General features: G+C 45.0%; 1 non-coding gene across 1 annotated transcript; it reads left to right on the top strand.

Annotated features, from left to right (window-relative positions):
- The first annotated feature begins 10,624 nt into the window (after positions 1 to 10,624).
- On the top strand, positions 10,625 to 10,820 carry LOC123088702 (U2 spliceosomal RNA). Its single transcript, XR_006442015.1, has one exon. It is a non-coding gene; the product is annotated as a U2 spliceosomal RNA (small nuclear RNA).
- Positions 10,821 to 11,138: the final 318 nt, after the last annotated feature.

Here is an 11,138-nt window from a genome sequence, read left to right on the forward strand (position 1 = left end):
GCTTAGCGATCTACAAGGGTATGTGGATGCACTCTCCTTCCCCTCGTTGCTAGATTACTCCATAGATTGATCTTGGTGATGCGTAGAAAATTTTGAATTTCTGCTACGTTCCCCAATAGTGGCATCATGAGCTAGGTCTATGCGTAGTTACTATGCACGAGTAGAACACAAAGTAGTTGTGGGCGTCGATATTGTCAATTATCTTGCCGTTACTAGTCTTATCTTGATTCGGCGGCATCGTGGGATGAAGCGGCCGGACCAACCTTACACGTACGCTTACGTGAGACCGGTTCCACAGACTGACATGCACTAGTTGCATAAGGTGGCTGGCGGGTGTCTATCTCTCCCACTTTAGTCGGATCGAATTCGATGAACAGGGTCCTTATGGAGGGTAAATAGAAATTGGCAATTCACGTTGTGGTTTTGGCGTAGGTAAGAAACGTTCTTGCTAGAAACCTATAGCAGCCACGTAAAAACTTGCAACAACAATTAGAGGACGTCTAACTTGTTTTTGCAGCAAGTGTTTTGTGATGTGATATGGCCAAAGGATGTGATGAATGATATATATGTGATGTATGAGATCATGTTCTTGTAATAGGAATCACGACTTGCATGTCGATGAGTATGACAACCGGCAGGAGCCATAGGAGTTGTCTTTATTTTTTGTATGACCCGCGTGTCATTGAGAAACGCCATGTAAATTACTTTACTTTATTGATAAACGTGTTAGCCATAGTAGTAGAAGTAATAGTTGGCGAGCAACTTCATGGAGACACGATTATGGAGATCATGATGATGGAGATCATGGTGTCATGCCGGTGACAAGATGATCATGGAGCCCCAAGATGGAGATCAAAGGAGCTATATGATATTGGCCATATCATGTCACTATTATTTGATTGCATGTGATGTTTATCATGTTTTTGCATCTTGTTTACTTAGAACAACGGTAGTAAATAAGATGATCCCTCATAATAATTTCAAGAAAGTGTTCCCCCTAACTGTGCACCGTTGCGACAGTTCGTTGTTTCGAAGCACCATGTGATGATCGGGTGTGATAGATTCCAACGTTCACATACAACGGGTGTAAGACAGATTTACACATGCAAACACTTAGGTTGACTTGACGAGCCTAGCATGTACAGACATGGCCTCGGAACACAGAAGACCGAAAGGTCGAACATGAGTCGTATAGAAGATATGATCAACATGAAGATGTTCACCGATGTTGACTAGTCCGTCTCACGTGATGATCGAACACGGCCTAGTTGACTCGGATCATGTAATCACTTAGATGACTAGAGGGATGTCTATCTGAGTGGGAGTTCATAAGATGAACTTAATTATCCTGAACATAGTCAAAAGGTCTTCGCAAATTATGTCGTGGCTCGCACTTCAGTTCTACTGTTTAGATATGTTCCTGGAGAAAATTTAGTTGAAAGTTGATAGTAGCAATTATGCGGACTAGGTCCGTAAACTAAGGATTGTCCTCATTGCTTCATAGAAGGCTTGTGTCCTTAATACACTGCTCAGTGTGCTGAACCTCGAACGTCGTTTGTGGATGTTGCGAACATCTGACATACACATTTTGATAACTACGTGATAGTTCAGTTAAACGGTTTAGAGTTGAGGCACCGAAGACGTTTTGAAACGTCGCGAAACATATGAGATGTTTCGAGGGCTGAAATTGGGATTTCAGGCTTGTGCCCACGTCAAGAGGTATAAGACCTCCGACGATTTTCTTAGCCTGCAAACTAAGGGAGAAAAGCTCAATTGTTGAGCTTGTGCTCATATTGTCTGAGTACAACAATCATTTGAATCGAGTGGGAGTTGATCTTCCAGATGAGATAGTGATGTTTCTCCGAACTCATTACCACCAAGCTGCTAGAGCTTCGTGATGAACTATAATATATTAGGGACATATATGATGATCCTTGAGATATTCGCGATGTTTGACACCACAAAAGTAGAAATCAAGAAGGAGCATCAATTGTTGATGGTTGGTGAAACCACTAGTTTCAAGAGGGCAAGAAGGGATACTTCATGAAACGGCAAATCAGCTGCTGCTCTAGTAAAGAAACCCAAGGTTGAACCCAAACCCGAGACTAAGTGCTTCTGTAATAAGGGGAACAACCACTGGAGCAGAATTACCCTAGATACTTGGTAGATGAGAAGGCTGGCAAGGTCGATAGAAGTATATTGGATATACATTGTGTTAATGTGTACTTTGCTAGTACTCCTAGTAGCACCATGGTATTAGATACCGGTTCGGTTGATAAGTGTTAGTAAACTCGAAATAAAAGGCTGCGGAGTAAATGGAGACTAGCTAAAGGTGAGCTGGCGATATGTGTTGGAAGTTTTTCCCAAGCTTGATGTGATCAAGCATCGCACGCTCCCTCTACCATCGAGATTGGTGCTTGCATTGAGCATAGACATGATTGGATTATGTCTATCGCAATACGGTTATTCATTTAAGGAGAATAATGGTTACTCTGTTTATTTGAATAATACCTTCAATGGTCTTGCACCTAAAATGAATGGTTTATTGAATCTCGATCGTAGTGATACACATGTTCATGCCAAAAGATATAAGATAGTAATGATAGTACCACCTACTTGTGGCACTGCCACGTAAGTCATATCGGTATAAAACACATGAAGAAGCTCCATGTCGATGGATCTTTGGGCTCACTCGTTTTTGAAAAGTTTGAGACATGCGAACCATGTCTATTGGTGTATATGCATGAAGAAACTCCATGCAAATGGACCGTTTGGACTCACTTGATTTTGAATCACTTGAGACATGCAAATCATACCACATGGGAAACATGACTGAGAGCCTCGTTTTCAGTAAAATGGAACTAGAAAGCAACTTGTTGGAAGTAATACATTTTGATGTGTGCAGTCCAATGAGTGCTGAGGCGTGTAGTGGATATCGTTATGTTCTTACTTCACAGATGATTTGAGTAGATGTTGAGTATATTTACTTGATGAATCACGAGTCTGAATTATTGAAAGGTTCAAGTAATTTCAGGGTGAAGGTGAGAGATCATTGTGACAAGAGGATAAAATATCTATGATATGATCATAGAGATGAATATCTGAATTACGAGTTTGGCACAGAATTAAGACATTGTGGAAATTGTTTCACAACTAATACAGCCTGAAACACCATAGTATGATGGTGTGTCCGAACATCATAACTGCACCCTATTGGATATGATGCATACCATGATGTCTCTTATCGAATTACCACGATAGTTTATTGGTTAGGCATTAGAGACAACCACATTCACTTTAAATAGGGCACCACGTAATTCTGATGAGATGACACAGTATGAACTATGGTTTAGAGAAACCTAAGCTGTCATTTGTTAAAAGGTTTGGGGCTGCGACGCTTATGTGAAAAGTTTCAGGCTGACAAGCTTGAACCCAAAGCGGATAAATGCATCTTCATAGGACACCCAAAACAGTTGGGTGTACCTCCTGTCTCAGATCCGAAAGCAATAAGGGATTGTTTCTAGAATCGGGTCCTTTCCCGAGGAAAAGTTTCTCTCGGAAGAATTGAGTGGGAGGATGGTGGAGACTTGATGAAGTTATTGAACCGTCTCTTCAACTAGTGTGTGGCAGGGCACAGGGAGTTGTTCCTGCGGCACCTACACCAATTGAAGTGGAAGCTTATGATAGTGATCATGAAACTTCAGATCAAGTCACTACCAAACCTCGTAGGATGACAAGGATGCGTACTACTTCAGAGTGGTACATAATCCTGTCTTGGAAGTCATGTTGCTAGACAACAATGAACCTATGAGCTATGGAGAAGCGATGGTGGGCCTGGATTCCAAAATGGCTCGAGGCCATATAATCCGAGAGAGGATCCATATATGAAAACAAGGTGTAGACTTTGGAAGAACTACTTGATGGTCGTAAGGCTGTTAGGTACATATGGATTTTAAAAGGAAGACGGACAATGATGGTAAGTATCACCATTAAGAAAGCTCGACTTGTCGTTAAGATATTTTCCGACAAGTTCAAGGAGTTGACTACGATGAGACTTTCTCACTCGTAGCGATGCTAAGAGTCTGTTGGAATTATATTAGCGATTACTGCATTATTTATGAAATCTTGCAGATAGGATGTCAAAACATTGTTTCCTCGACGATTTTCTTGAGGAAAGGTTGTATATGATACAACTGGAAGGTTTTGTCAATCCTGAAAGATGCTAACAAGTGTGCAAAGCTCCAGGAATCCTTCTAAGGACTGGAGTAAGCATCTTGGAGTTGGAATGTATGCTTTGATGAGATGAGTGGGAGCACTATAGAATTTCTGATGAGTATATGTTGTTGATCAGAAATGACGCAGAATTTCTGGAAAGCATATAGGGTTATTTGGAAAGTGATTTTCAATGGAAAGCCTGGATTAAGCTACTTGAACATTGAGCATCAAGATCTATATGGATAGATCAAAATGCTTAATGGTACTTTCAAATGAGCACATACCTTGACATGATCTTGAAGGTGTTCAAGATGGATCAGTCAAAGAAGGAGTTCTTGCCTGAGTTGTAAGGTATGAAGTTAAGACTTAAAGCTAGACCACGGCAGAAGAAAGAGGAAGGACGAAGGTCGTCCCCTATGCTTTTGTCATAGGCTCCATACGGTATGTCATGCTGAGTACCACACCTGATGTGTGCCTTGCCACATATTTGGCAAGAGGGTACAAAGGTGATCTAGGAGTAGATCACAAGATAGCGGTCTAAATTATCCTTAGAGGAATAAGGATATGTTTCTCAGTTATGGAGGTGATAAAGAGTTCGACGTAAAGAGTCACGTCGATGCAAGCTTAACACCTATCCGGATAGCTCTGAGTAGAGATACCGGATACGTATAATGGAGCAACAATTTAGAAAAGCTCCAAGTAGAACAGTTATTTGAAATGGCTCCAAATATAGCGTAGTGGTTGCATCTACAAGATGACATAGAAATTTGCGAAGTACATACGGATCTGAATGCTGCAGACCCGTTGACTGAAACCTCTCTCACAAGCATAACATGATCAAACCCAGAACTCTTGGGTGTTAGTCACATGGGGATGTGACCTTGAGTGTTAATCACATATCGATGTGAACTGGATTATTGACTCTAGTGCAAGTGGGAGACTGTTGGAAATATGCCCTAGAGGCAATAATAAATTGGTTATTATTATATTTCCTTGTTCATGATAATTGTTTATTATCCATGCTAGAATTGTATTGATAGGAAACTTAGATACATGTGTGGATACATAGACAACACCATGTCCCTAGTAAGCCTCTAGTTGACTAGCTCGTTGATCAATAGATGGTTACGGTTTCCTGACCATGGACATTGGATGTCGTTGATAACGGGATCACATCATTAGGAGAATGATGTGATGGACAAGACCCAATCCTAAGCCTAGCACAAGATCGTGTAGTTCGTATGCTAAAGCTTTTCTAATGTCAAGTATCATTTCCTTAGACCATGAGATTGTGCAACTCCCGGATACCGTAGGAGTGCTTTGGGTGTGCCAAACGTCACAACGTAACTGGGTGGCTATAAAGGTACACTACAGGTATCTCCGAAAGTGTCTGTTGGGTTGGCACGAATCAAGACTGGGATTTGTCACTCCGTGTAAATGGAGAGGTATCTCTGGGCCCACTCGGTAGGACATCATCATAATGTGCACAATGTGATCAAGGAGTTGATCCCGGAATGATGTGTTACAGAACGAGTAAAGAGACTTGCCGGTAACGAGATTGAACAAGGTATCGGGATACCGACGATCGAATCTCGGGCAAGTATCATACCGATAGACAAAGGGAATTGTATACAGGATTGACTGAATCCGCGACATCGTGGTTCATCCGATGAGATCATCGTAGAACATGTGGGAGCCAACATGGGTATCCAGATCCCGCTGTTGGTTATTGACCGGAGAGTTATCTCGGTCATGTCTGCATGGTTCCCGAACCCGTAGAGTTTACACACTTAAGGTTCGATGACGCTAGGGTTATAGGGAATAGATATACGTGGCTACCGAATGTTGTTCGGAGTCCCGGATGAGATCCCGGACGTCACGAGGAGTTCCGAAATGGTCCAGAGGTAAATATTTATATATGGGAAGTCCTGTTTTGGTCGCCGGAAAAGTTTCGGGTTTTATCGGTAATGTACCGGGACCACCGGGAGGGTCCCGGTGGTCCACCAAGTGGGGCCACCAGCCCCGGAGGGCTGCATGGGCCAAGTGTGGGAGGGGACCAGCCCCAGGTGGGCTAGTGCGCCCCCCACCAAGGCCCAAGGCGCAAGGGAGAGTGGAAGGGGGCAAACCCTAGGCTCAGATGGGCCTAAGGCCCACCTAGTGGTGCGCCCCCTCTTTCCCCCCTTGGCCGCCCCCTAGATGGGATCTAGGGCTGGCCGCCACCCCTAGGGGTGGAAACCTAGGTGGGGGCGCAGCCCCTCCCCTCCCCCTATATATACTTGAGGTTTTGGGCTGCCATACACACGATTCAATCTCCTTCTTGGCGCAGCCCTACCCCTCTCCCTCCTCGTCTCTTGCGGTGCTTGGCGAAGCCCTACTGGAGTACGACGCTCCTCCACCACTACCACGCCGTCGTGCTGCTGCTGGATGGAGTCTTCCCAACCTCTCCTTCTCCCCTTGCTGGATCAAGGCATAGGAGACGTCACCAGGCTGTACGTGTGTTGAACACGGAGGTGCCGTCCGTTCGGCACTAGGATCATCGGTGATTTGGATCACGACGAGTACGACTCCATCAACCCCGTTCACTTGAACGCTTCCGCTTAGCGATCTACAAGGGTATGTAGATGCACTCTCCTTCCCCTCGTTGCTAGATTACTCCATAGATTGATCTTGGTGATTCGTAGAAAATTTTGAATTTCTACTACGTTCCCCAACAAACCTCCCATTGTTTTTGGTTTTGTCATCTCTTGCCATGAGACCCAATGGGGTTTACGCTGCCCATTCTTACTGCCCCACCGGAATTTCCTTATTAATTTGTTGAGGTGCTCGCAAAGGCCTCTTGGAAGCTTGAAGCAGGACATGGAGTATACCGGCATTGCTTGCACGACCGATTTGACCAAGACTTCCTTTCCTGCTGTAGACAAGGATTTTTCAATCCACCCTTGAATCTTACTCCAAAGTCTGTCTTTGAGGTATTTAAAGGCCCCGTTCTTCAAACTTCCAATATCAGAGGGCATCCCAAGGTACTTCTCATTTAGGGTTTCATTAGAAACATTGAGGAGTCCCTTAATCTGGTTCTGCATGCTGTCAGGAACACCCTTGCTGAAAAAATTGAGGATTTTGCATAGTTTATTCGCTGACCTAATGCTTGACATTAGGCTTCCAACACCTGGTTCACCTCGGTAGCTCCCATACTATTTGCCTTGAAGAACAACAGGCTGTCATCGGCGAATAAGAGATGGTTTACCGGAGGTGCCGTAGGCGCCACCTGTATCCCACTCAAGTTGGATGACTCACTTTTCGATTTTAACAGGCACGATAGGCCCTCTGCTGCTAACAAGAACAAGTACGGTGATATCGGGTCCCCTTGGCGGATTCCTCTCGAAGGCTGAAATTCCTCTAGTTTCCTCCCATTGAACATGACTGAAAATTTAACTGAAGTCACCATGCTCATAACAATATCTACCCAGTTCTTAGTGAAGCCCAGCTTAAGCATGATGGCCCGGAGATACGCCCACTCAACCCTATCATATGCCTTCATCATGTCGAGCTTAAGTGCACATGATTGATGCTTCTTTGCCCCGTTTCGCTTCATGAAATGCTGACACTCATAAGCAGTTATGATATTGTCAGTTATCATTCTGTCAGGGACAAAAGCGGATTGCTCATCGGAGATGATATCTGGTAATATTTGTTTCAGCCTATTGGCGATGACCTTCGATGCAATCTTGTATAAAACATTACACAAGCTGATTGGGCGGAACTGTGACAGGAGTGTAGGATTTTTTTACCTTTGGGATCAACACGAGGATTGTGTCATTAATGCATGCGGCTGACTCTGTTCCTGCCACAATTTTAAGGACCACGCTGGTAACCTCATCCCCACACAAATCCCAATGGCGCTGAAAGAAGTGTGCCGGGAATCCGTCTGGGCCTGGAGCCTTAACAGGAAACATCTGAAATAGGGCCTGCTTGACCTCTTGCTGAGTGTAAGGTGCATTGAGAACCTCATTCATCGCCGGTGTTACTTTTGTTGGCACTGTATCCAGAACCTGATCCATGTCTTGCACTCCCCCCGATGTGTATAGCTCTCTGTAAAAGTCTGTGGTTAGAGCCTCCATTTCTAAGTTGTTCTCCGTCATATTCCCGTCTGGCCTTTGCAGCGCCTTAATCTGATTTTTACGGCGCCTGCGACTAGCTCTTAGATGGAAAAAGAAAGTTATTTTATCACCATGGACTAGCCAATCCAAACGCGCCCTTTGGCGCCACAGCATTTCCTCATGATGGAAGAGTTCGACCAATCGCTCAGTTATCTTAATTTCCTCGTGAGTCGGACTGGATCTACCTTGGGCAGCACGCAGGTGTTCTAGCTCGATTTTTAACTGGCGGATCTCACCTCGTACTGACCAGAACTGGGTGCGGTCCCGGGCCGACGGATCCCCCGCCAGATCATCTAGTTTTACGCGAAAGGTTTCAGCTGATTCTATCGCTTGCATGGTCCATCGCCCTTGCACAGTAGTAAACAATGATTCATCCCGCTCCCACATGGTCTCATACTTAAATGCCTTTGGTCCCATCTTGCATGCATGCATCTCACATAGCGTGAGTAAGAGAGGGACGTGATCTGAACCTGCTGCAGTCTTGTGTGTCAACCTTGTATTGGGTAGGGCTAAAGACCATTCAGGGTTAACCAAGCACCTGTCCAATCTGACCCTTGTGAAGCTTCCTCCCGCGACCTTCTTTTCAAAGGTCCAGTCTGTCCCTGTGTATCCAATCTCAGTTAAACCGCATGTGTCGACAGTGTCCCTAAACCCTTCAATCTGGGCTTGGCTCCGATTACCAATGCCATCGTGCTCATGCATGTGAAGAACTTCGTTAAAATCACCTAAAACAGCCCATGGTCGACCTTGAGTTTCGGAGATTCCTCTATGGGTATCCCATGTTTTATATCTCTCTGGCACCTGCGCTTCCCCATAAACAAAAGTCACCCTGACCTGCATGTCGATCATATCATCTATCAAAACATCAATATGATACTTTGAGTAACCGATCACTTCAACTTTTATTTCATCTTTCCAGAAAATACCTAGGCCCCCACTTTGGCCAGAACTGTTTACAGCAAAACTCTTATTATAGCCCAAAGATTCTACCAAATTCTCAACTCTCTTACCCTCTATTTGTGTTTCAAGGATGCAAATTACAAAGGGGCAAGCTGCCTCACGAAGTCGCGAAGCTCTCGAACTGTCGCGGCCTTGCCAATTCCGCGGCAGTTCCAGCAAAAGAAACTCATTGCGCCTGGCGGTGCCCCCCTTGGAGGCCCGCCACACGCGCATCAGTGTTTTTGTTCGGCACAGAGTTCTTCGCCAGATTGGATTCGTGAGCTGATGAACTTGATTTATTTCTCTTTGGTTCTTGCTTAGCAAATGGATTGACAGGTATCTCCGGAGCAGGAAGCATCAAGGGTTTGTCTGCTTGCTTCGGTGTGGCTACTCCTTTCTGGCCTCCTGCTGAAACTGTCGCTGCCCTTTTCCGGTTCCCATCAGCTTCCAACATCGTTACATCCTTCCCAGTATCACCCGTGCCATCATAGTCCTCATCGTGAGGGGAACCGTATTGAGTTCTTCCGCGTCCTCCACCTCTTCCAGCACGACCTCTCCCTCGTCCACCTCTGGATCCATTGCCATCTCCTGGACCATTGCCGGGCCCCCTAGACCAGGATGCCTTGAGATCTTTAAAGACTAGGGCTTTGGGAGGGTGAACTCCGTCGCCACATTCCTTGAACAGATGGCCAAGGTACCCGTAGACAGCACACCAGTCGGGGAGTCTTTCATACTTAACTCTAAATATAACTCGTTACATTGTTTCCTTCCTCTTGACCACCAGAGAGACAGCATTCTTCAGAGGCTTGGTAACATCGATTTTCACCCGGACACGAGCAAAGTTTCCCTCAAAATCGTGTGATTTGGGTTCTGCGAATATAAATTCACCAACTGTAGCTGACAGGGCTTTGATCTTGGGGTAGAAACCGTCCGGAAGATCGTGGATCTGAACCCAAATATCCATCTTGTTGAGCTCGATGGATGAGGGCTTGGTGAATCCATCATAGGGCGCCATGACAACAGCTTTTCCTTTAAAGTTCCAGGGACCTTCATCCATTACTCTTTCCCAGTCGCCAAGACTTTAGTCGCATGAGCTGCCAGGCCATATTGCTTACGGCAATCACCACCAGCCCATCTTTATTGGGCTTAATTAACTACGGCCCAAGCAAACCGACCAGAGCCTCTCGAAACAACGAACGGAACACAGAGCTGCTTTGCTGCGCAACCCTCTTGTTTAGTCCCACCTCACGGAGCCAGAAAGGAAGGAGGCGAAAACGCGCTATATAACCAGACCCAGGCCAGCAGGAAGAAGCATACCTTTCTCGGCCTTTTGGCTAAGATCAAGTGTAGTATCTGTTCTTATCAGTTTAATATCTGATATGTGGGTCATGTGCCCACAACGATATTAAATTTATTTTTTATGAGGGAGGGTCCACCACAATAGCTTGCTGCTGGGGTCCTCGCGTGTCGCCCAGGCGTTGCACTACTACCTGGGCCGGCGCACCCCAACCAAAGCACTGAAAAAAATTTGTACTTCGGACCTGAAGAAGCAACGAAGGCTGATGTCTCCTTCATCAGAACTGAATAAAACTGAACTGGGCTCGTGTGAGATTTATTGCTGCTCTGATGCTAACTGGAAAGACCATCCACCCCTACAAAAGACGAAAATTTCTTCATTAGGCTTTGAAGAGGTTGATGTTATACTTCAGATCAGATGAAACACAGCTTGAAAAATTCTTCATCAGGCCTGAAGAGGTTGATGTTATACTTCAGGTCTGATGAAACAGAGCTTGTTTCTTCTGCTATGAAAAGCAAAAGTTTCATCAT

Source organism: Triticum aestivum, chromosome 4A (genome assembly GCF_018294505.1).
Source record: "Triticum aestivum cultivar Chinese Spring chromosome 4A, IWGSC CS RefSeq v2.1, whole genome shotgun sequence".
In the NCBI taxonomy this organism is placed as follows: domain Eukaryota; kingdom Viridiplantae; phylum Streptophyta; class Magnoliopsida; order Poales; family Poaceae; genus Triticum; species Triticum aestivum.